This window comes from Aulonocara stuartgranti, assembly GCF_965226115.1.
Source record: "Aulonocara stuartgranti genome assembly, chromosome: 23".
In the NCBI taxonomy this organism is placed as follows: domain Eukaryota; kingdom Metazoa; phylum Chordata; class Actinopteri; order Cichliformes; family Cichlidae; genus Aulonocara; species Aulonocara stuartgranti.
The window spans coordinates 49,907,187-49,932,791 of NC_138958.1; the positions used below are offsets into that span (position 1 = coordinate 49,907,187).

The 25,605-nt window shown below is 44.1% G+C and overlaps 1 protein-coding gene and 2 long non-coding RNA genes across 3 annotated transcripts in view; 2 read left to right on the forward strand and 1 right to left on the reverse strand.

Moving 5' to 3' along the window:
- Positions 1-25,605, forward strand: part of LOC309701485 (NACHT, LRR and PYD domains-containing protein 12-like) — a 1,029,495-nt gene that overhangs the window by 342,459 nt on the left and 661,431 nt on the right. The gene's annotated exons all lie outside the window — the stretch shown is intronic.
- The window catches only part of LOC309701542, a 211,683-nt gene that overhangs the window by 100,223 nt on the left and 85,855 nt on the right, over positions 1-25,605 (reverse strand). The gene's annotated exons all lie outside the window — the stretch shown is intronic.
- LOC309701569 lies at positions 1,777-10,260 on the forward strand. The gene is made up of 3 exons (XR_014275126.1): positions 1,777-1,949; positions 3,107-3,191; positions 10,045-10,260. It is a non-coding gene; the product is annotated as an uncharacterized lncRNA (long non-coding RNA).

Sequence of the window (25,605 nt, forward strand, 5' to 3'; positions counted from 1 at the left end):
GAAGAAGAAAACCCCTGCACATGCGCGGTACGGATCGGGTAGAATCGATTTGTACGGTCCGACTTTGCACATGCGCAGTAAGGATCGGGAGTCCCGATCTGTCACTATCTTTTTATTTTTTTGTTTTTGTCTACATTATCCGGTTGTTCAGTGATGACGCGACGAATCCTACTTCCGGGTCTAAAGTAGTCTGCGTTTAATATGGCATTTGTGTTGTTAACATGTTTAATGTTATGTATTTTCTTCTATTTGATCTCAAAAAGCTCCTAAAACAGTCAGCGATCACTGTTGACCTCCCTCGGCTTTTATTACCGCTAATCATTTATTTAAGCTCAGTTTTTAAAACCTTAGGATGTAACTACAGCCCAGCCCATGCAGCAGTATATGAATGACTAACCTCGTATTGTGGATGGATTATCTCAGTTGTTCTCCTGGCTGAAGTTTGGTCCGTTTACAGCATCCTGCCATGCGATTACATTTGTTCCTGACCACCGAGAACACTCACGGTAACTTTTATCAAGTGGAAAAAAAGTTAGCTTGTTTATATTATGCTAACATAGCTGTGTCGCTAGCGGTCACGTAGCACATCATTATATACCAGCTAGCCAAACTTCAGTAACCCTACAAACGTCACTGCTGTTTAGCTTTCTGTCTTCATTTATGTTGGAAGTGATAACAGAGCTGTACGTTTTAATTTGTTTCCAAAACCCCGCAGTCAGGACATGCTATATTGTATTTAGATAGAAGCTAGCGAGCTAACTCCCTGCTAACTTCTAACTCCGTTAAATGTCATAAATTCCGTTTTCATGGATGCCTGGATGTTAAACTCAATTGTTACACCTGGTAGAGCAGAACGCTGATCATTTTTATTAAAGATGAAAGAATTTAGACAGTTTTTCAACTCTCAGTAATGCCATAGTGATCGTTTGATATATGGACCTGCAGCGGAGTTTAGACCCAGACACGGCTAGTGACGTCAGACTGAACAACCGGATATTAAATGTTTCATTATCGGAAACATTTTAAGAGATACTTGTTATTCTTAACATCTTAACAGGTACTCTGACCTGTAACTATCGTAAAATGCTTTGACCGGAAGTAGACACCTTTCGCGCATGCGGGGTACCGATCGGGTTTCCGGTACGGATCGGGTAGTGACAGTGTCCAAATTCATCGGCTGCATCCTCCTGAGGACCCTGCCTTTGCGGCGTACGTGGGCTGGGTCCTCAGAAGGTCGGATATGCCGGAAGTAAACGGCTGGGGAAATTGGACGGTCTAGCCTTCTGATTAGGCTCACCGCTGTCTCGGTGGAGTTTAATAAACTCGGTCCTCTGCTCCTTGCTATCTGCAATATAACAGGACACTGGAGTAAATTCTCGACCGTCTCATACTTCTGTTTAATCAGTTTTCTGTTTGATGTTTATTCAGCTGTGTAAAAACCAAGGAGGAACCCACCCGGGGGATTAATAAAGTTTTATTTTATCTAATCTAATCTAATAACTTTAATCTCAGCCAAACCGATTTACTCACGAACAAACAAAACACTGAAAAAGTGTAAAGTGTAATACAGGCATGTGCAGGGGGGGGGGCTGGAGGGGCTGGAGGGGCTTGAGCACCCGCCCCTTTCCTGATGGGTGCCCAAAGTGCCCTTTTGTTGAGGCAATTTAAAAAAAAAATTTATTTATTTATTTTTATATGTGTGTGCGTGCAGAGTCCTGTCTGTGCCCCTCAACAATAATATTTAACTATTAATCACAGTTTTGCTAAATAAAAGGATCTGGCTTGCATCAGTCACATGATCACATTTAACCAATGATCGCCCTTGACGGCAGAACGCGCTGGTTACGAGCCGGGAACGAGCTCACAAAGAGCACGCGCATTTGTTGCGGTCCGGAGCTGTAGGAGAAACACAAGTTAACTCAGAGACACAGACTGATGCGACAAACCCAGTAAGTAGGTGTACAGCGTACACTGTAGTGTGTAGCACCCAGGAGTATTGGCTTATTACGTACACGTTGGTAAGATGTCTTGTGGTAATTTGACGAACTGAAACAAACGAGCGTGCTGTGTGTGCAACAGCGTGACAAACATTACCTGTCCTTTTATTAACTGCACATGTAGTGCTGGTCATAGCTGCTGGCTACCTGTGTAAGGCTGTCATGGGTCTGTAGCTCTGTCACCGTTTTAGGGAACATATTTAGTTTTAAAGTATTTAGAAACATATTTAGTTTTAAAGTAAGGCTTTTCCTGCCTTTCTGGGGGGATTATATTTCACTAAAAAAGTGATCTAATATGCATGTCCACATAATTATGCATTATTATTATAATATTCTAAAAAACACACGCTGTATTTTAAAGAACATACATTAAGAAGCAGATTATATTAGATTTATATTTTTAATAAGACAAAGTTTGGATTTTACAGCAGTAAAATTATTGTATCTCTACAGTTTAAAAATGTAATAAGCTTTGCCCCTGCACAGAGTGGATAGTGAAACAAATGGAATCATCATAAATACATTATTTCATATTTATTACTTCCCCCTCCTCTTTGCTTTATTATTGTAGCTCTAGTAATAAATAATAATGTAAGGATGCCCACAGTATATACAGTATTCTGAAGAAGGTCTAAAATGTCACTGTGTGTGCGTGCATGTGTGTGTTTTATTTAGATGGATTTAAAAAAAAAAATATATTACTCATGATATAACATTGTCCAGACATGGCTGGTAAGGACATGAGGAGGAAACAGTAGGAGCTGTGTGAGGCTACTAAAGGCAGTGCTATAACATTTTTCTTCATCATTTTATTATAGATTAAGTGCAAGAGTTGTTAGGTGTGGATAATTTGATTATAGTTTATTGCAATAGCAAGTTGTGCCTTGTTCTCAGATAGACAGCAAGTGGAGAGTGATGTATGAAATGATGGGATGGAAGGAAGAAGAGAAGCAAAGAGTGATTCACAGGCAGAGCCTAAATTATTTCTCACAGTTTTTTGTTGCCTTATGGTTCCAAGCGCTGTCACCAATCTTTGCATTTTGTTATTATCTCATGACACTTGTTTAATCAGCTACCATCTCTCCTGTGGACTTTTTTAATGTCTACAGTCTCAGATCAACACAGCCCTGCCCTCCAGCACTATCAGCAGCAGGAGCAGCAGAAACCCCTCAACAGCAACATTGTACCCATCAGGTAAAACATCGGCTACGTTTGCTTTGCCTTGTCGCCACCTCACAACAGTGATATAGTATGATGCGATCCCATATTAGATTGTTGATGAATGTGTGTTGTTGTTATTCAGCCTGGTTCAATGTGCCCCTTTTTAACTTTGAGCACCCGCCCCTTTAAACGTCTCTGCACGGCCCTGGACTTATATATCACGTTTAACCTGAGTAGCGAAAGTCCGCGGTGATCTGAAAACGATGTGCCGGGAGTTGTGCCGTTCTCGGTGGCTTCAGTGACCCTCGAGCTCCTGGCTGGCTATAGTGCTGGTGGGTAGCAGACGTCTCCGAAAACGTCGAAGCACTTTTGCAAATATGCGGTATCTTGATAAACCGAGCAGATATTTGATGTTTACACAGCTACTTTCTCGCCTGAAAATATGTTAAAAGTTTATTTTGTGACACAGAAAGATTAGTATGAGTAATTTTAAAACTTAGTAGCGGCCGCCAAATTGAGGAACTGGATTTGGTGGTCATGAAAATGGCATTAAACAAGTCCCCAGGGACAGATGGACTCACTACTAATTTTTATCAATTCTTCTGGAAGGACCTAAGAACTTTATTGTTTGATGCATTAAAGGAATCGATAGAGAAAAAAAGAACTGATGCCGAGCATGAAACAAGCGCTGATAACCCTGATCCCTAAATCGGGTAAGGATAAAAGAATTTTAGACAATTTAAGACCCATCACCTTAAACACTGACTATAAGATCCTGTCTGGAGCTGTAGCTGAGAGGCTAAAGAAAGGCATCTCAAACATTATCAGTGAAACACAATCAGGTTTTTTGAAAGGAAGACTAATTCATAACAATATTGGGCTGGTTTTGGACCTCCTTGAGTACAGTGAAATAATCCAAGATGTCACGGTCCTGAGTCTGTGGACTCAGTGTTTTTCTGTTTGTATTAGTTATCTTTGATTTCATGATGTGTTTTGATTCTCTTGGGTTTGATTTTTGTCGCTAGTATTCCTAACTCCCTAGGTCCTTGGCATTTCTTGTGTTCTCCTTCTTAGGTCGTGGTTCTGTGTTACTTCTGTTAGTATACAGTCATCTCTGTCAGTGTGTCTCTTGTTCTGTCACTGTATCCCCTAGTTTAGTCCACGTCTGTTCAGTTTCCTGTTTTACTTTGAAAGTCTGTGTACTATGTCAATGTGTTGAGTTTTGCCGCCCCTTGTCTTGTCATGTCTGATGAGTCCCAGCTGTGTTCTCCTCCTGTTTCACATTCCCTAATCACCTCAGTATGTATTTAAGCCCTGTGTTTTTCCCTGCCAGTTGTTGCGTCCTCCACGTTTGTTGTGTGTGTATTCATTGTCGTCTACCTTCAGCATCTCCAGTCTAGTTAGTTTAAGTTGTTGTTTATGTATCGCCAAGGGTGACTCACCAGCAAATAAAGCTGTCGTTTAAGTTAATGTTATTTCTCTGAGTCCTGCACGTGGGTCCAGCCACTGACAGCCACACAACTCATCGTGACACAAGAGAGAGGATACATCCTGTTCTTGGATTTTTACAAAGCATTTGACTCAGTTGAACATACGTTCATATTAAAAACTCTGCAGTCTTTTGGTTTTGGACAGGAATTTATCAATGTTATAGAGATGCTATATAATGACATTAACAGCTCTGTTTTGCACATATTCAACTCTGTATATTTTATATATTTTATTATTATTTTTTTTACTATTTAATTTGTAAAAATGTGTATACACACACACACACACACGTAGGAAAATATTTAGTATACACATCCAGAAATGCATACACTATTATATATTGTACATATATTTATTAGTTTCAGATTAGCCATTCTTGTATTTTGCTCGTTTGTGTTGTTGTGTTTGCACATCTCTGTTGCTTGTGGGGCTCGCCCACAAGAATTTCACTCGCATGTGCTGTGCCAGTGTGCCTGCACATGTGATGTGACAATAAAAGTGATTTGATTTGATTTGATTTGCTAGAACATGGTACATGTTCAAGGTTTGAGGTTAATAGAGGGATAAGGCAGGGATGTAGCAGCTCACCACTTCTGTTCATCATGGTTGCTGAGTTATCTATTTTGATTAAAAACAGTCACATTGAGGGGTTAACTGTGATGGGTGAACAGATAATAATCAGTCAGCTCGCAGATGATACCACCCTGTTTTTAAAAAATGAGGACCAGATTCCTTTAGCCTTGCAGGTGATCAACCACTTCTCCAAAGCTTCTGGCCTGCAGCTGAATATTAATGAATAAGAAATTCTAGCTCTGCATGAGTGTCCCCTGCAAGCAATAGATAATATACAGATAAAAAAAGAGGTGAAGTATCTGGGCATTGTAATTTGCAAGGATAAGACATCAACTGAAAATAAGAATATCTGTGCCAATATAGAAAAGTGTAAGTCAATTTTAAACAGGTGGCTGCAAAGGGACATAACTCTGTTTGGGAGAATCTTGCTAACCAAAATGGACAGTCTGTCCAGACTAATCTATCCAGCCTTTTCTCTGCCCATATCTCCAAAACTAATTAAATCTATAAATAATCTTAATTTTAGGTTCATATGGAGGAACAAATGTCATTATATAAAGAAAAATGATATGATTAAGAATTATGAAGAGGGTGGGGCTAATGCCATTGACTTTGATGTTATGAATGGTGTACTAAAACTGAAATGGTTAAGATCTTTCATTAGGAACAAAAATTCCTTTTGGAACATTATTCCCAGTGTGATTTTTGGCAAAATGGGTGGAATAGACTTTTTGTTACGTTGTGACTTTGATTGCAGTTCGTTACCTGTTAAACTCTCAGCTTTCCATCAGCAGGTCCTTCTCTACTGGAAGATCTTAAGGGATTTGGGCTGTAGCTCATTTTACGGATGATAATGGGGTCATATTAAAACATGAGACGTTTTGTGAGGAATTTGATGTAAGATGTACTGCTAACAGATATAAATCCCTAGTGAAAGCCATCCCAGTCTCTTTGAGATCAATGATAAAAGAAGATATTGTGCACTCTAAAATTTCTCCTGGACTGAGGCAGCTCTGCATAGCTGGAGTTGAATTTGGTGACAGCAGGTTTACAAACAAAGTGATCAGGAATATTTTGATCAACGACATTTGCCCTAATCTGGTTAAAAGAAATTATATCCTTAAAGAATTTGAGACCATGGAGGTTAAGGCGATAAGAAAAAAGTATATTTCACTTCCTCTTTCCCCTAAAGTAAAAGAGGTTCACTTTAAAATCATTAATGAGGTTTATCCAACCAATGAATTCTTAAGACGGAAATTTAACTTAGATGTGAACGCCTGCACATTTTGTGAAAATGATATTGAAAGTCTGGATCACTTGTTTTTCTACTGTGAATCAGTGCACTCCTTCTGGACTGACATGTGGAGCTGGCTACAGTCCAGGAGAATTCAGTTACCACATTTGACAGTGACAGTAATAAAGTTTGGAATACTTGCTGAGAATGCAGATTTTGACCTGTTGATTAGGACGATTTTGTTAATGGGAAAATTTTTTCTTCACAAATGCAGATACTTTAAAGCTAAACCATGTATAAACAGATGGCTGAATGACTTTAGACTCTGGGCTAAATCGCTGAAACTTGTGAATAACAAGAAAGCTCATAAACTTGTTGTTTTATTTAAAGAGTTTAACCTATGTTAAAAAAAAAAAAAACTCCCTATTTTATAATCATGACTGCCATTTTTTGCTCATGGTATTTTTTGCCTTTGGTTCAAATCCTTCAAAATACATACAAAATCAGTATTGATACTGACGTAAATTAATAGAAATAGAGATGGACCGATACGTAATATCGCATTGGTCCATCTCTATTTCCCTGTCTGGATTAAGTAAGGTTGTAAAAGCAGCTCGATGTACAACCTGTTCTTTGGATCCTCTACCAGCCTGGGCTATAAAGGAACTGTGGTCAGCATTAGGACCCTACAACCTGTTTCTTTTAAATACTTCATTGAGTCTTTCCTGAATGTTTTAAATCAGCTGTGGTAGTACCAATCTTGAAAAAGCCTGGACTGGATGTTGACATGGTCGCAAATAGGGCAGGGTATCGTCACTGAATTCTAGAATCGATTTGATTCCGATTCACAAGGTCCTGAATCAATTCGATCCACGATTCGATTCAATTCGATTTGAATCTGGGAAATTTTGCCTCAGACAGTCAGAAATATTATAATTCAGATCAGTACATTTACATATTTTTGTATCTATAAAAAGGAAGCTGACACTCGCAAGACTTTATCAAAGGTGTGAGCATCACAGCAGAGGCCTTTGTGTCAAAGTAGCTGAAGATAAAACAGAAAAACATGAAGGTGGTTTTATAAAAATATTCTACAGTAGATCAAAAACGAAAGAAAACCATTAATCGACATATGAACATTACCTCTGAAGTTACAGCGGTTTTATGACAGACACAGTGTTTTGCAATTTGCATAATTTTAAAAAGTTTAAATTTGTTCAGAAGCCTGTTGAACGGCAGAAATTAGGTTTTCTTTTCGGAAGTAAGTAAAAGGAAAAAAACAGCGGCCGACAGCGCTGTAAACAACGGTAGACTTGTGCGTAACAAGCAAGCGAATAATGCAGAAAACAGATTTTTAGACAGGAAACTGTGTGTGAGAGAGAGAGAGAGAGAGAGCTGTGCATGACGTGTGATTTTATCCTGGTGGAAGCAAAACAGCAAAAGTCAGAGTGAGTTCATGACGATGTTTATGTGAAGCGTAGTTTGGATCTTCTTTTGCTGCTGGTTCAGTCAATATTGTTTGGAGAGAGATAAAACTAACAGCTTTAGAATCAGCGTAAAAAGGACGTAAACACAAAGCTCGGAGCTGCCGAAACATCAGAATCAGCGAGCTGTCGGCTTTCAGCCCCGACCGTGTCCGTGCCATCGGGTGAGAAAGGCGACATCTCACTGATTCTGATGTGTCGGCGGCTCTGAGCTTTGTGTTTACGTCTTTGTGCAGAATCCGTGTTCCTGCTCTCATTTACTGTTTCAGCTGTTTGGTGGTTGTTAAAGTTTTGTGAGGTTTAACCTGAGATTCTGGCGTTGGTGCAAAATGCAGCTGCTCGCATTTTAACAAGAACTGGGAAATTTGAGCACATTACCCCTGTTCTGAGATCTCTTCACTGGCTACCTTGTCAGGTTCGAGCAGATTTTAAGGTCCTGCTGCTCACCTACAAGGCTTTAAACGGATTGGCACCTTCATACCTCTCCGACCTTTTACACCTTTATGTTCCATCTCGTGCTCTCCGATCTCAGGACTCTGGTCTTCTAAAAGTTCTTAGAGCCAGAAAAAAGACAATTGGAGAGCTTTTTCTTTTCATGCCCCGTTTCTGTGGAACAACCTCCCACAAGATATTCGGCAGGCTGCTCTGTGGAGGTTTTTAAAACCAAGTTGAAGACACATTTGTTCACCCGATCCTACATGTCTTAATTCTATGGCTTTTAGTTTTTACATTTTTATTGTTTTTAACTTGTATTGTGTCTTTTACCTGTATTGCTATGTATCGCTTTTATTTAATTTATCTCTTTAGTTGTACAGCACTTTGTTTGAAAGCGCTTTATAAATAAAGTTATTATTATTATTATTATTACAAGGTCCACGTTTACGGGAACATCTGCTACAGATATGGGAGAATATTTGATTTCTATTGTAGACAGAAGCCACGGGTGTGTTCAGTCAAACGTTTAGAATAAACTTTGGTCTATAAATGTGTTTCATGATTTATTTTTAACTCCAACTGCTTATTTGTACTATGCTTTCATTTCAGAGTGCAATGAGAAATAAAAAGGATATTTTCAATAAAACTGTCACGATCCTGGGTCTGTGACTCAGTGTTTTCTGTTTTGTATTGTTAATCTTTGATTTCATGATGTATCTTTGTTTATTCTTACGTTTTGGTTCTGTGTTTTATTGTACCTCTAAGTTCAGTCTTTGTATTTCCTGCTTTGTTGTGAAGGTCCGTGTCTCATGTCAGTGTGTTTAGTTTGCATTTCCTCTGTCTCGTCTTGTCAATCACTCCCAGCTGTGTCTTCCTTCTGTGTCTCATTCCCTCGTTATCCCTCTGTGTATTTAAGCCTTGTGTTTGCCTCTGTTAGTTGCTGGTTTGTCTGCGTATCTGTCAGGGTCCTGGGTCTCCTGATCTAGTGGTTTCAGTTCTTTGTGATTTTTGTGTTATGCCAGTTTAGTTTGTGAGTTATTCTATGCTTCCTAGGTTTTGATTCCCTGCCCCCCTTGTTTCTCTGTGCACTCTGTTCTGTGTTTAGTCTTCTCTGTCCATTTGTTCCGCCCTGTGTTGTTGCCTTCTGTGTCTCCCTCTGTGTAACTGTCTATATAGTGATGTGTTGTGGTGCTTTGCTCCCACCCCTTGTGTTCTGTGTTTTCGTCTTCCCTTCGTGTACTATTAGTTTTTAGGTTTTTGCTTAGTTTCCATGCTCACCTTCGCCATTTCTGTTTGTATCACCATGTGATGAATAAACTCACTTGCATCTGAGCTGCCTGCATAAAGGGTCCTTTGATAATTTACACACGGCTCGCAAACCGTGACGAAAACACTGGAAAAATTGGGCTGTTCTAAAACGTTTGACGGGTAGTGTATATATTTAGTTTATATATTTTCTTTATTTATAATAGTTTGTTTTATATTGTAGCAAAGTGTTACTTGGATACTTCTCTATGTGCTTCTTCATGTGCAATTTTGTTGCATTCTGAGCCTAAGAAATTTATTGGTGGTAGTGATGAACTGCTGTTAGAATCAAGTTAAATTATGATAAATCAGACAATTACCTCTCCAGCTGTTGTTACAGTCTTTGTTTATCGGATCCTTACAGGGTAAAAGATGACGACACCTAAAGAAATCCTTCTGGGGACTTTGAAGGATTTGGGACGTGATGACTTTGAAGAATTTAAGTGGCATCTGAAGAATGGGTCTGTAGAAGGTTTACCAGCAATCCCAGAGAGTGAACTGGAGAATGCAGAGAGGACGGACATAGTGGATCTGATGTTTGATACCTACTCTATCAACACTTTTGAAGTCACTAAAAATCTTTTGGGGAGGATAAATAGGAATGATCTGTTGGAGAATTTAAATAAAACCATCCCAGAACCCACAGGTAAGTCAGGGAATGACTAAACAAAAAATACATAAACAATAAAAACATTAGTTAACATTACACAGGTGCCATTAAAATCCATATAAATAATAAATCCAAAACACTTGCCAACACTTTCAGGAGTGAGAGACTGCAGAAAGCCAACAGTTTATGTGTTTTATGCATCTGCACAAATAACCTCCTGTGTACACATGAATATCTGCTCTTTGGGTTGGTTTGATTAAAATGGGACCAGCAGCAGGTTTTCTGCCCATTTTACAGATTTATATTGTCAGATTGGTTTTAGAGCTGTTTTATCAACATAAATGAGGCGACAACAACAGTTTGGGACACGTCACAAATATGATCAAAGTGCTATTTCTTAAATCTATTTACCAGTTGAAGGTAAAGTTAAAAAAAATGGCTGCCATTTCTTTCTGCTGTTTGGAGACCCAAACAAAAAAATGCCCAGACAGTAAATGCTTTTTATTATGGTTTATAAACAGGACACTAAGGTGATTGGTCAAAAGTTGGAGGAAAGCCACAGTTCTCCTTATATGACTAAAATCCACCATTTCAGCTCATGTTTTTTCTTCTGCAGCTTTCTTGGAGATTCCACTTCAGCCTTCTGCTGGCAACGCTCCAGTTACCAAGCTTCCCTTAGGCAGCATCATTAGAAGACATAGCATACATTTACACTGCTATGCTGATGACACCCAGCTCCATCTGTCCATGAAGTCAGATAACACACACCGATTAAACTGCAGGAACGTCTTAAAGACATAAAGACCTGGATGGCCGCTAACTTTCTGCTTCTTAATACAGATCAAACTGAGGTTATTGTACTCGGCCCTGAAAAGCTTAGAAATATGGTATCTAACCAGATTCTTACTCTGGATGGCATTACCTTGGCCTCCAGTAACGCTGTGAGGAACCTTGGAGTCATTTTTGACCAGGACATGTCCTTCAACGCACATATTAAACAAACATTTAAGACTGCTTTCTTCCATTTGTGCAACTAAAGTTAGAAATATCCTGTCTCAGAGAGACTCTGAAAAACTAGTTCATGCATTTATTACTTCCAATTCATTATTATCAGGAAGTCCAAAAAATTCCCTGAAAAGCCTTCAGTTAATCCAAAATGCTGCAGCAAGAGTCCTGACAGGGACTAGAAAGAGAGAGCAGATTTCTCCTGTATCGGCTTCCCTTCATTGGCTTCCTGTTAAATCCAGAATTCAAAATCCTGCTCCTCACATACAAGGTCTTAAATAATCAGGCCCCATCTTATCTTAATGACCTTGTAGTACCATATCACCCTATTAGTATTTATTTATTTATTTATTGTCATTGTCAAGAACAATGAAATTGCGTTTGGGGCTTCCATACAACCCCCAAAAAAAGAAGAAAATAATAAATACCCCTTAAAACCCAAGTGTACATATTTAACCCAGTGTGACTCCAATGCAATAAGACAATCCTTAGCAATAATGTTCGTAGAAATTCAGACAAAGACCTGAGAAACATGACAAAATACAACAATGCAACCCATTCAATATTATTGTACTGTGAGATATGATATCAGATATGATAGTTATCTATTTAAGAAAGAGGGGGGGGGGGGGGGCAGGAGGGGGAAGAGAATAAAGATATGATGCACCAATGCAGACCAGTTCATTGCTATTAAGAAGTTGGATATGGTTATTGTCCGTGAGAGGGGGGCAGAGAGTTCAGGAGCCTCACAGCCTGTGGATACAGGCTGTTGGCCAGTCTGGATGTTCTGGCCTGTACCTTCTCCCTGAGGGCAGCAGATGGAAAAGGTGGCGCGCAGGGTGATGTTGGTCCCGCAGGATACTGTGCACCCTCCTCAGACAGCGAGTGGGGAAGATATTACTGATCTCTGGCAGACTTGTTCCAATAATTCTGCCAGCTTCTTTCACCACCCGCTGGAGTGCTTGCTGATCGGCCTTGGTGCAGCTGGGGAACCACACTAGAAATCCATACGTCAGAACGCTGCTGATGGCACAGTTGTAGAAGTTCAACATCAGAGATCTGGGAATGTGTGCGCTCCGCAGTCTCCTCAGGTAGTAGAGGCGCTGTTGGGCCTTCCGTACAACTGAGGTGATATGGTTGCCCCAGGACAGGTCCTCGGTCACAGTTACCCCCAAGAATTTAAAACTGCTCACCCTCTCCACCGCCTCACTGCCAATGAAGAGAGGCAGATGGTTGTTATGACCCCTCTTCCGGAAATCTACAATGATCTCCTTGGTCTTTTTGGTGTTTAAGACCAAGTTATTGTCGTGGCACCATGACTCTAGTTGTTGCACCTCTGTCCTATAGTTTGTCTCATCATTGTTGGATATAAGTCCGAGCACTGTAGTGTCATCTGCAAACTTAACAATGAGATTGGACGCGCAGGAGGAAATACAGTCATGGGTGAAGAGAGTGTATAGCAGAGGGCTCAGAACACACCCCTGAGGGGCACCGGTGTTGACCACAAGGGTGGAAGAGGTGTTCTTACCCACTCTGACACTCTGTCTACGGTTAGTGAGGAAGTCCACAATCCAGTTGCACAGAGAGGAGTTAAGTCCCAGTTGGTGGAGTTTGGGACGGAGTTTGTATGGCCGGATGGTATTAAAAGCCGAGCTGTAGTCTACAAAGAGGAGCCGTGCATAGGTGTTCCTGTGTTCCAAGTGCTTCAGTAATGTGTGCAGCACTGTGGCGATCGCATCCTCGGTTGACCGGTTCTCCCTGTATGCAAACTGGTGCGAGTCCAGGGATGGTGGAAAAGCAGCTCTGATGTGTTTAATGACCAGTCTCTCCAGGCATTTGGCGGGAATGGGGGTGAGTGCCACAGGTCTGAAATCGTTCAGACATGTGACATTTGACTGTTTTGGGATGGGAACGATGGTTGCTGCTTTGAAACAGGATGGTACCAGTGAACAGGACAACGAGGTGTTATATATAGAGGTGAAGACGTCCGCCAGGTCCGCAGCACAGTCTTTTAGCACCCGGCCCAGCACTCCATCCGGCCCGGCAGCCTTCCTGGTGTTAATGCTCTGGAACACACGCCTCAGCTCATGAGTGCTCAGGACCGGAGCAGGGTCGGTTGAGGGGAGAGGGGACAGGACAGGGTCGGTGTTCTCCCTGTCAAAACGGGCATAAAAGAGATTTAGATCCTCAGCCAGAGTAGAACTGTCGGCTGAGGGTGATGGTGTTCTTCTTTTGTAGTCCGTGATAGCCCTGATGCCCTCCCAGACCTGCCTTGGGTTTGTGTTGTTCTCAAACCTGGCCTCGATACGCCTCCTGTGCTGCTGCTTGGCAGTCTTGATGCCTCTTCTCAGGTTGGCCCTGGCAGCACTGTATGCCTCCTGGTCCCCGGATTTGAAAGCGTTGTTCCTTGTTCGAATAAGTTGTTGAACTCCGTGTGTCATCCAGGGTGGATTATTAGGGAACACACGGAATCGTTTCCAAGTTGTTACATTGTCCACACAGAAACAGATGTAGTCCAAGACAGTGGAGGTGTAACTGTCCAATGCGACACGATTGTCAGTGTCCTGCACCTTGAATACATCCCAGTCTGTGCAGTGGAAACAGTCCTGAAGCATCGGAATAGCGTCCTGCGGCCATGTTCTCACGGTTTTGGTTGTAATCCCAGTGCTCTTGATCTTTTGTGTGTATATTGGGTGTAGCAGAAGGGAGAGATGGTCTGACAGACCCAGGTGGGGATAAGCCTGGGCTCTGTACGCATTCGCCATGTTGGTGTACACCTGGTCCAACGTTCTATCTCCTCTGGTAGCACACTTCACATTACGGTGGAAATTGTGAAGTACAGATTTCAGGTCCGCGTGGTTAAAATCCCCAGCCGCAATAAAGACACTGTCCGGGTGTGCTACCAGGCTGTTATTGATGCTGCTGCTCAATTGTGCTAACGCTAGCTTAGCATTAGCATCTGGTGGAATGTAAACAGCGCAGATGTAAACGGCAGAAAATTCCCGAGGGAGATAGAATGGACGGCACTTTAACACCAACAGTTCTACCTCTGTACTGCACAGTTTTTCCGTTACCGTGACGTTCGTGCACCAAAGGTTGTTAATATAGATGCACAGCCCCCCGCCAGTCTTCTTACCCGAGTCCGCAGACCTGTCGGCTCGATAGGCGGTGCGGCCTGCTAGATCGATAGCCGCATCGGGAATGGCGCTGTCCAGCCAGGTTTCAGTGAAAATCATGCACGAACAGTTATTAAAAGTCCGTCGAGTGGCGATCTGCAGTCGTATTTCATCCAGTTTGTAACGGATTGAACGGGCGTTGGAGAGGAATATGATCGGGAGTGGTGGTTTAAACGGACTAGTCTTTAGCCGTGCCCACAGGCCTCCCCGCTTGCCTCTCTTCTGCCTCCGCTCGCAACGTCTCCTCCTGCGGCTTGCTGTTGCGGGTAGCCCCGGGGGTTGCTTAACGATCTCCGGGGGGATGAGATACTCGGATGTTAGTTGAAGATCTCCACGGCTTAGTTGTAGTAGATCATCTCTGTTGTATTGAAGTAACCCCAGACTGTGTGAAATAATACACAGTACCACCAAAAGTGCAAAAGTGTAGGAGCTCCGGGCCGCTGCGTCTGTGCGCGCCGCCATCTTATATTTAGAGCACTTCGCTCTCGCTCTGCAGGCCTACTTGTTGTTCACAGAGTATTTAAAAGTAGAATGGGAGGCAGAGCCTTCAGTTTTCAGGACCCAAAAAGATAGTTGGGTTTTTTTCTGTTGTATTATTGTAGGTTCTTTACCTTACAATATAAAGCACATTGGGGTGACTGTTGTTGTTATTTGGAGGAATTAAAAAAAACCGTTTATACTTGAAATTCTTTCATTTATTCTTTTTTTTTTTTTTTTTTGGCCTGTCCCGTTTGGCTCTTTTGCCATCAGAATTATTGTCTAAAGGCAAAGAAAGATGCCCAACGGATTTACTTTACCAAATTGACCATTCCAGCCTTGCCATAATGGTCCATTTGATTCACCTTTTATTGTTTATTTTATTTTCACTTGCTGTATACGGGACAGACTTGACTGGAGAAAGAAGGAGAGAAAGAAAGAGGGAAAGAGAAACAGCTTAGAAGAGGGACGAGGGAGAAGGGCAAAAAACAAAAACCAACAGAATGGGCAGGAAAAAAGAAAAAATGCATATATCGATCACCTGGATCACCTGTTGAGAAAGAAAAAAGAAAACAAGCCGAAGCGAACAAGAGTAATAGAATAAACAACATCACAATGATATATGGGAATATGACAGTAAATACTAAATATTAAACATTATTGTGCAGCACATAAGATCAACAGAACACAGTGTGCTTTGAGGTAGGAGCCAAAAGGGTGTAGTTTGTGAGTGTGATCACCTGTGTGTACACCTGTGAGCATGGACGCGCTTGTTTTTTTAAAAGGTTCCTTCATGTAATGATCTGCTAGAGGGTGTGGGGGGGCCACAGCCCCGTCCTCCAGGGCATGAAGCAGGTATGGAGGAGATCAAAACTCCAGACATCCAGAGGCCCCCAGAACACAAGAGACCAAGGAAGACTAACAGAGGGGCAGCAGCACCACTGTCCCAGAAAGAGCTGAGGAGAGTCCCAGATGAGGGTTCACCCAGCAGCCGCGGAGCAGAAGCCAGGGGGAGTTGCAGTGACGCGCCCGTGTGCTCCGCCGGCAGCCAGCTGTGCCTGAGTGACCGAGCCCCAGGCCGAGAGGCTGAGGGCACCCCACCTCCGAAGTGGCCCGAGCGAGCCCCAGGCTCCAGGCCCCGATAAGCGGCCGCCAAGGAGTGAGCCGGCATGTACCTGGACGCCCATCCCCAGACACAAAGAACCACCAACGCACCGATGTCTGAGGGAGTCCGCCACTGGCAGGGGAAGTGGTGGTGGGGGGAGATAGGCCTCCAAACCTTGGAGGGCCTGAGATGTCCCCAGAGAGGTGGCGTCTGATACCCAACCTGACATATAGACACAGACATACAGGCACACACAAATACAAACATCCATTCCCACCCTCATGCTCTCATATGCACTTACTCCACACTCAACCAACGTGGAGACAGACATAAAGAGACGCTGTACACACGATCACACTCCCCAAGCGTACTCTACGAACCGGGTCTAGGTACCCTTGCCCCTGGAGGGGGGAACTGCACCCAGACCCAGGTGGTGTTACCCTTTTCCCTGCGGTGGGGAGAGGCAGACCGCCCCGACTCCGCAGCAGCAGGGAGGCCCCACACTCCAGACCGCAGTCGGACGTCCAACTCCTCCTCCTAGCCCCCCCGCTTCAGCAGGTCGCAGAGAACGGAGGTGAGAGAAGACTCCAAACCTCCCTCCACCCGCTCATTGTAGTGTTGATGCATGTGTGTTCTAAGGTGCATTTAAAACCCAGGAGGGCATGGAGCTACCTGCCAGAGAGCAGCAGGTAAGCGCATAGTCCCTCCTGCTAGCCCTCAATGTCTAAGTGTATTTAAAATTGAGAGGTGGGCAACAACGCCAGTGGTGAGGTGTACACCCTGATGGTAACCTGGATTCCATGTATCGTGCCCACCCCCAAGATCCTATATGTATGTGTAATGAGAGTGTGAGTAATGTGAATGTCTAAGTTGTGGGATAAAATTGAGGCAGAGGCAGCCAGAAGAAGACAGAGGGGGGGGGGGGGGGGTAGCCTCCTCTGCACCCTGGTGACATACCCCTACTCCAAGGCCCTGCATGTGTGGGTGGTTGTGGAGGAGCGGGAAGAGGGAGGCAGCTGGAGATGGGGAGGGAAGGAAGGGAGGGGCAAGTGACCCCTCCCTGGGGCCAGCTCCCCCGCTGACCCCAGTAGGCACCCCTATACTCCGCGACCCGCCAGGGAAAGGGGGCCCAGGCCCATCCAGACCGGGGACCAGTGCAGCAGCGCCTCCCGGCCCCACAGAGCCTGGGACAGTCCACCCAACCCCACCACAGAGAAAACTGCACCCACCCCACCATCCACTCATCTTCCAGACTACATAAGACAATAGACGCCCAGGCTGAGATCTTCCTCCACCTCTCCTGTATCTCCCCTTCCTGCAGAGAGAGTTCCTGAAGAGAGGAAAGCTCCTGCAAGATGTGACAATCTCCCCCACCAGTTGAAGAGCCCCCCAGGTGGCTCGATGCACCGGCGGCACCCCGCGCCAGGGCTGGGCCCCCATGCACCCGCCCGCCCACAACCCCGGCAACACACCAACCAGGACCCAAGCCCCCGAGGCCCGGCCAGGGCCCCAGCCCAGAGACGGAGCGCCCCCAGAACCTCACGCCCATGCCGGACCCACCCAGGGGCAGCCAGGCTACCAGGTCAGTAACCCACGTCCGTCGGCACAGACCCTCCCCTAGCCCCGCTGCACGCAGCCACGAGGAAACAGTCACCTGAGAGCCAACAGAGCCCCTAACCGGACATGACCGCTACCCCGGGTTGAGCCCCCCAAGGAAGATGCCTCCGGGAAACCCCCCGACGCCCTAGGCCTGTCCCTACCCCCACACCAATCACAACAGTGAAGGCGGGACCAAACTATGACCCCCCCACCCCCACTAGGTGATGGAGCAGATCAAAGGAGCCCAGAGCAACTGATCTGATGTGGTGGCAGAGGCTGTATCAAGACTAATGTAATCTAATAGATAATTTCTATATTGGTTAGAATTAAGATTATTTTTATTTTTCCAGTTCATGAGGACTGTTTTCTTGGCTATGCATAGGGCAGTGAAAATCATATGGGCTATATTCTTTTCTGAAGTGACATTATCTAAGCTGCCCAACAAACACACTAAGGGGGAAGTTGGAATGTTACATTTCAGACACTTCGATAAGTCTTCACATATCTCGCGCCAAAACTTCTGAACTGGTGGACAGAACCAAAGAGCGTGGATATAATTGTCCGGTGAATTGGTTTGGCAGTGTGAGCAGTTGTTGGTAGACGTAAAGCCCATCTTGAACATCCGATGACCTGTATAGTGCACTCTATGTAATATTTTGTATTGAATTAATTGAAGACTGGGATTTCTAATTAGATGAAAGGTTTTTAAGCAAATCTGAGACCAGAAGTTTAGGTCTAAGTTAACTGATAAATCCGCTTCCCATTTTGCAATAGGAAGTGATATTGATTCATCTGTTTTAGAAAGCATTCTGTATATTTTGGATAGTAATTTGGGGGTTTTAAGAGTAAGAAATTGAACCACACTTGGTGGTGTTTGTAGTTCAACTTGACCCGGTTTAAATTTCTTTTTTACTATGGATTTAATTTGTTGATATTCTAAAAATCTTTTCTTGTTGATCCCATATTGTGTAACTAGTCCGTCAAATGAAATAAATTCTGTTCCTTCTAGTATATGTTCTAAATATTTGATTCCTTTACCACTCCAATCTGAAAAGTTTATCATATTATTGTTTTGTAATATGTCAGGGTTGTTCCAGATAGGTGTACGTTTGCATGGGATTAATGAAGACGCCGTCAATTTTAGAAACTCCCACCATGCTGTCAGAGAAGAGCTGATGTTGATGCTTTTAAAGCATTCATGTCGTTGGATGTTTGAGCTGATAAATGGTAGGTCTGAGATCTCTAGATTATTGCAAAGTGCTTGTTCTACATCTAGCCAAGGTTCATCTAAGAGGGTGTGTTTTAGCCATCCTGAGATAAACTGAAGCCTGTTGGCTAAGAAGTAGTGCTGAAAGTTAGGCAGTTCTAGTCCTCCTTTATCCTTGGTCTTTTGTAGTGTTTTTAAGCTTATACGTGGGGGTTTATTTTTCCAAAGGAATTTCGACATACATGAATCTAGAGATCTGAACCAATCTTGTGGCGGTTTAGTTGGGATCATTGAGAATAAATAATTTATTTTTGGTAAGACCATCATTTTTATAGCGGCAACCCTTCCCATGAGTGATATGGGTAGACATTTCCACCTAGCCAGATCATCTTCTACCTTCTTTAAAAGTGGGATATGGTTTAATTTAGTTAGATCTGCAAGCTTGGGAGAAACATTAATACCTAAATATTTTATATTTCCCGATTGCAGTGGTGTAGAAGAGGAATTATGGAGGGAGCAATTAATCGGTAGGACTGTAGATTTTGACCAGTTAATTGAGTAATCTGATATTCTTGCAAAAGAGTTTATCAATTCAATCACCCCAGAGATATTGGTTTGTGAATTTTGGAGAAAGAGTAACACATCATCCACATAAAGGCTGATTTTATGTTCCACGTTCTTGCATTTTATGCCCTTAATTACTAAATTCTGTCTAATTGCTGCTGCTAGTGGTTCAATAAAAATTGCAAACAGTGAAGGGGAGAGTGGGCATCCCTGCCTGGTGCCCCTCAAGAGACAGAAGCTGGAGGATGTCTGGTCATTTGTTCTGACACAAGCTGTTGGGGAATTATATAATATTTTTAACCAGTTGATGAAAGAGGATCCAAAACCAAATTTGTGTAAAGTTGCAAATAGAAATTTCCAGTTAACTCTGTCAAATGCTTTTTCTGCGTCTAAAGAGAATATTGTAGTTTCTAGGTTTTTACTGTATGAGTAGTCTATCAAATTAAGTAATCTACGTGTATTTGTTGATGAGTGCCTACCTTTTATGAAACCAGTTTGGTCAGGATAAATTAAGAGGGGGGTTATTTTCTCCAGTCTCTTTGAGAGAGCTTTGCAGATTATTTTAAGGTCTACATTTATAAGGGATATTGGACGATAGCTTGAGGGATATACAGGGTCTTTGCCTGGTTTTAGCAGGAGATTAATGTTTGCAGAATTCATATTTGATGGAAGTCTGCCCTTTTCTTTGATTTCCAACAACGTTCTGTAGAAAACTGGTGCTAGAATCGACCAGAATTCTTTGTAGAATTCTGCAGGAAAGCCATCTGGACCTGGAGCCTTATTATTGGGCATACTTATCAGGGCTTCCTGGAGTTCACCTGGTGTCAGTGGTGAATCCAGTGCCATTGCTTGAGTGTCTAATAATTTTGGAAGAGTTATGTTGTCCAAAAACTGATCAATTTCTTTTTTAGATGGGTTTATTTGTGGTGAATACAACGTTTTATAGAAATCCCTGAAAATGTTGTTTATTTGTATCGGTTCATATATTGTGTTCCCAGATAAATCTTGAACAGCACATATAGTTGTTTTTTCTTTATTTATTTTTAGCTGGTTTGCTAGAAATTGACCGGATTTATTACTATGTTCATAATTTTGTAAGCGTAGTCTTTGTACTAAGAATTTTGTTTTTTTATCAATTATCTCATTTAATTCTAGTTTTGTTTTGCGTATTTTGTTCAATGTTTCCTGATCTTGGTGGGACACGTAGGCTTCTTCTAGTGATTTGATGTTTTTTTCTAATTCCTGAATATTTTTGTTTTCTTTTTTCTTTTTATGTGATGAGAAAGAAATTATTTTACCTCTCATCACAGCTTTCCCTGCTTCCCATAGAACAGAAGCTGATGTTTCGGGAATGTCATTATAGTCCAAATATGAAGTCCACTCTTTTTTAAAATATTTAATAAAGTCTTCATCTTTAAGTAGTGATATATTAAATCTCCAGTTTTTTCTTGGCGTAGTATTATTCTTGTGCATTAGTGTTAAAGATACAGGACCATGATCGCTGACAGCTATAGGATGAATCTCAGTGTCTGAAATGTCGTTCAGCAGTGAGCTGCTGACCAAAAAATAATCCAGACGAGAGTAGGAGTGATGGACATGTGAGAAAAAAGTATATTCCTTACTGGTGGGGTGAAGGGAGCGCCATGCATCGCAAAGACCAAAGTCGCTCATATACTGTTTGATTATATTTGTGGACTGCCAATTACGCTGAGTTCCCGCTGTATTGAGCCTATCCACGTCTTCATTTAGTCCAAGGTTGAGGTCGCCTCCAAGAACAAGTGTGCCATCTAAGTGTTCAGAGAGTGCACTGAAAAAACCGTGAAAGAATGAGGGATCATCAACATTTGGACCATATACACTTGCAATACATAGCTTTTTATCAAGTATAGATAGTTTAATGATTAAGAATCTGCCCTCTGGATCTATAACTGTATCGAGTACTGTGAAATTAATATTTTTATGTATTAAAAGTGCTACTCCCCTTTGTCTAGAATTATAACAAGCTGAGAACACATTAGGAAACTCAGGTGTTTTAAGTTCATTCGAACCTCTAAGAGGTCTGTGGGTCTCTTGTAAAAGGACAACATCTGCCTGTAGTTTTTTGAGTTGGTTAAATATTTTTAACCTCTTTTCTCTGGAGCCAGCTCCATTTATATTCCATGTAATGAACCTCAGTGTACCCATAGATGTTTGTGTATAACTAGGGATGTATGCTGTGTGCCTCGCTTAGACAGGTGGAGAGAATACGTCACTTGTTCATAAATAAAGAGAAGGAGAGAGAGAAAAAATGTGTGGCGAGATGCTCCCTGAGTCTGACTATGTGTATGCATAGTTACTAATATGAGTAGGCTTGGCTTAAGTGTGTGTATCCTAAACGACTGTGTGCGCTGTCTGACTGAAGTAAATGTGCTGCCGTTGAGCGCATGGTGCGTATGTGTCGAAATAAAGGATGTTTGTGGATGAGTGTCGAAGCAGGTGATCGAGGCAGTGAAAGGAATAAAGAAAGAAACCAAGGACAGGGGTGAGCAGCATAAAACCGAGAGGGGGAAAAAAAACCAAAAAAAACAAAAACCCGAGAAGAAAAAAAACAAAAACAAAACGTAAACATTCCAATTAAATCACTGACGGAGAGTGACGGTGTTAATTCTGCTATGAAATCACACTTTAAGATGCGATTTGATACCGGTAAGTTAAACAGATGTTAATGCAAGTTAGTGTGAGTGGATAGGGAAAGGGTGTAGCTGATTCTTATCTGGTGTGAGGTTAATACAGCCACGGAGTGATGTTGGGGTCGCGGTGGAGCTGTCCGTCCACGTACAGCCGGTCCACAGCGATGACAGCGCGGGAGCCCTTCTGGATGAAGCCGCGTCGGATTGGGAAGAGGACCTTGCGTCGTTCCAAGATCTCTTTGGGGAACTGGTCGTTCACGCTGAAGTCCGTTCCTTTTAATTCCCTGCCGCGGCTTTTCACATGTTGCTTTTGTTTGAAGTGGCCGAATTTGGCCACGATAGGACGTGGTCTCCCGGCCGTAGCCCGAATGGGGCCGAGGCGATGTACCCGATCAAAGACGATGTTCTTCACAGTGTCCTCCGGCAGCTTCAGGTGGGTTTTGATGAAGCTTTTTACCTTGGTCTCCGCGTCCTCTCCAGCGGCTTCTGGAATACCAGAAAATACCAGATTATCACGCATGCTACGAGCTTGTAGATCAATAACTGTTTCTTTTATTTTTTTATTTTCTCTATTGAGCTGGGTAACATTTTCTGTGAGACATTTCTTTTTTTTTTTTTTTTTTTTCTTAAATGACATCAGAAACAGCAGTATGCGACATTACGTGATGGCAGAGCTTCAGTTCATCCTTTGTCTTTTTTTTTTTTTTTTTTTTTTTTTTAATAAATAGGACAGGGGGAATGAATGAGAGAAAGAGGGGGAGAGAAAGAAAGAAAACCAAAGGGGAGAAGAGACGGTGAGAAGGGGGGGGAAGAGAGAGAAAAAAAAAAAAGAACTCCTGGGTCACCTGTATGGAGAAAAAAAAAACAAAAAAAACAAAAAAAACAAAAAAAACAAACAGAGGAGACAGCAAACAACAAAGAGCAACATAATAATAGAGAAAACAAAGCACCATCACAATAAACTAGCTAGTCATAGATATCAATATTTACTAAATAATAAACGATATTGTGCAGCACGCAAGATAGACAGCGCACAGTGTGCTTTGAGGCAGCAGCCAAGAAAGCTTTAGTCCGCGTCTGTGAATACCCATGTGTGCATACCTGTGTGGATCAGCATGCTTGCATTCCAAAGGTTTCTCCATGTAATGATCTGCTAGGGAGTGTGGGGGGGGCCACAGCCCCGTCCTCCAGGGTGTGAAGCGGGTATGGAGGAGATCAAAACTCCAGACATCCAGAGGCCCCCAGAACACAAGAGACCATGGAAGACCAACAGAGGGGCAGCCGCGCCACTGTTCCAGTAAGAGCTGAGGAGAGTCCCAGATGAGGGCTCGCCCAGCAGCCGCGGAGCAGAAGTCAGGGGGAGTTGCAGTGACGCGCCCGTGAGCTCCGCCGGCCCCCAGCTGTGCCTGAGTGACCGAGCCCCAGGCCGAGAGGCCGGGGGCACCCCACCTCCAAAGGGGCCCGAGCGAGCCCCAGGCCCCAGGCCCCGACAAGCGGCCGCCAAGGAGTGAGCCGGTGTGTACCCGGACGCCCACCCCCAGACACAAAGAACCACCAACACACCGACACCTGAGGGAGTCCGCCACCGGCAGGGGAAGTGGTGGTGGGTGGAGATAGGCCTCCAAACCTTGGAGGGCCTGAGGTGTCCCCAGAGAGGTGGCGTCTGATACCCAACCTGACATATAGACACAGACATACAGGCACACACAGACACAAACATCCATTCCCACCCTCATGCTCTCATATGCACTCACTCCACACTCAACCAACGTGGAGACAGACATAAAGAGACGCTGTACACACAATCACACTCCCCAAGCGTACTCTACAAACCGGGTCTAGGTACCCTTGCCCCTGGAGGGGGGAATTGCACCCAGACCCAGGTGGTGTTACCCTTTTCCCTGCGGTGGGGAGAGGCAGACCACCCCGACTCCGCAGCAGCAGGGAGGCCCCACACCCCAGACCGCAGTCGGACGGCCAACTCCTCCTACTAGCCCTCCCGCTCCAGCAGGCCGCAGAGAATGGGGGTGGGAGAAGACTCCAAACCTCCCTCCACCCGCTCATTGTAGTGTTGATGCATATGTGTTCTAAGGTGCAATTAAAACCCAGGAGGGCATGGAGCTACCTGCCAAGGAGCAGCAGGTAAGCGCATAGTCCCTCCTGCTAGCCCTCAATGACTAAGTGTATTTAAAATTGAGAGGTGGGCAACGACGTCAGGGGTGAGGTATACACCCTGATGGTGATTTGGACTCCGTGATTGTGCCCACCCCCAAGATCCTATATGTATGTGTAATGAGAGTGTGAATAATGTGAATGTCTAAGTTGTGGGATAAAATTGAGGCAGAGGCAGCCAGAAGGGGACGGGGGGGGGGGGGGGGGGTAGCCTCCTCTGCACCCTGGTGACATACCCCCACTCCAAGGCCCTGCATGTGTGGGTGGTTGTGGAGGAGCGGGAAGAGGGAGGCAGCTGGAGATGGGGAGGGAAGGAAGGGAGGGGCAGGTAACCCCTCCCTGGGGCCAGCTCCCCCGCTGACCCCAGTAGGCACTCCCACCCTCCGCGACCCGCCAGGGAAGGGGGGCCCAGGCCCATCAGACCGGGGCCCAGTGCAGTAGCGCCCCCCGGCTCCACAGAGCCCTGGACAGTCCACCCAACCCCACCACAGAGAAAACTGCACCCACCCCACCATCCACACATCTTCCAGACTACATAAGACGGTAAACGCCCAGGCTGAGATCTTCCTCCACCTCTCCTGTATCTCCCCCTCCTGCAGAGAGTTCCTGAAGAGAAGAAAGCTCCTGCAAGATGTGACCATCCCCCCCACCAGTTGAAGAGCCCCCCAGGCGGCTCGACGCACCGGCGGCACCCTGCTCCAGGGCCGGGCCCCCATGCACCCACCCGCCCACAACCCCGGCAACACCCCAACCAGGACCCAAGCCCCCGAGGCCCGGCCCGGGCCCCAGCCCAGAGACGGAGCGCCCCCAGAACCTCACGCCCATCCCGGACCCACCCAGGGGCAGCCAGGTTGCCAGGTCAGTAACCCACGTCCGTCAGCACAGACCCTCCCCTAGCCCCGCTGCACGCAGCCGCGAGGAAACAGTCACCTGAGAGCCAACAGAGCCCCCAACCGGACGTGACCGCTACCCCGGGTTGAGCCCCCCAAGGAAGATGCCTCCGGGGAACCCCCTGACGCCCTAAGCCTGTCCCTACCCCCTCACCAATCACAACAGTGAAGACGGGACCAAACTATGACCCCCCACCCCCACTAGGTGATGGAGCTGATAAAAGGGGCCCAGAGCAATTGATCTAATGTGGTGGCAGAGGCTGTGTCAAGACTAATGTAATCTAATAGATAATTTCTATATTGGTTAGAATTAAGATTATTTTTATTTTTCCAGTTCATGAGGACTGTTTTCTTGGCTATGCATAGGGCAGTGAAAACCATATGGGCTATATTCTTTTCTGAAGTGACATTATCTAAGCTGCCCAGTAGACACACTAAGGGGGAAGTTGGA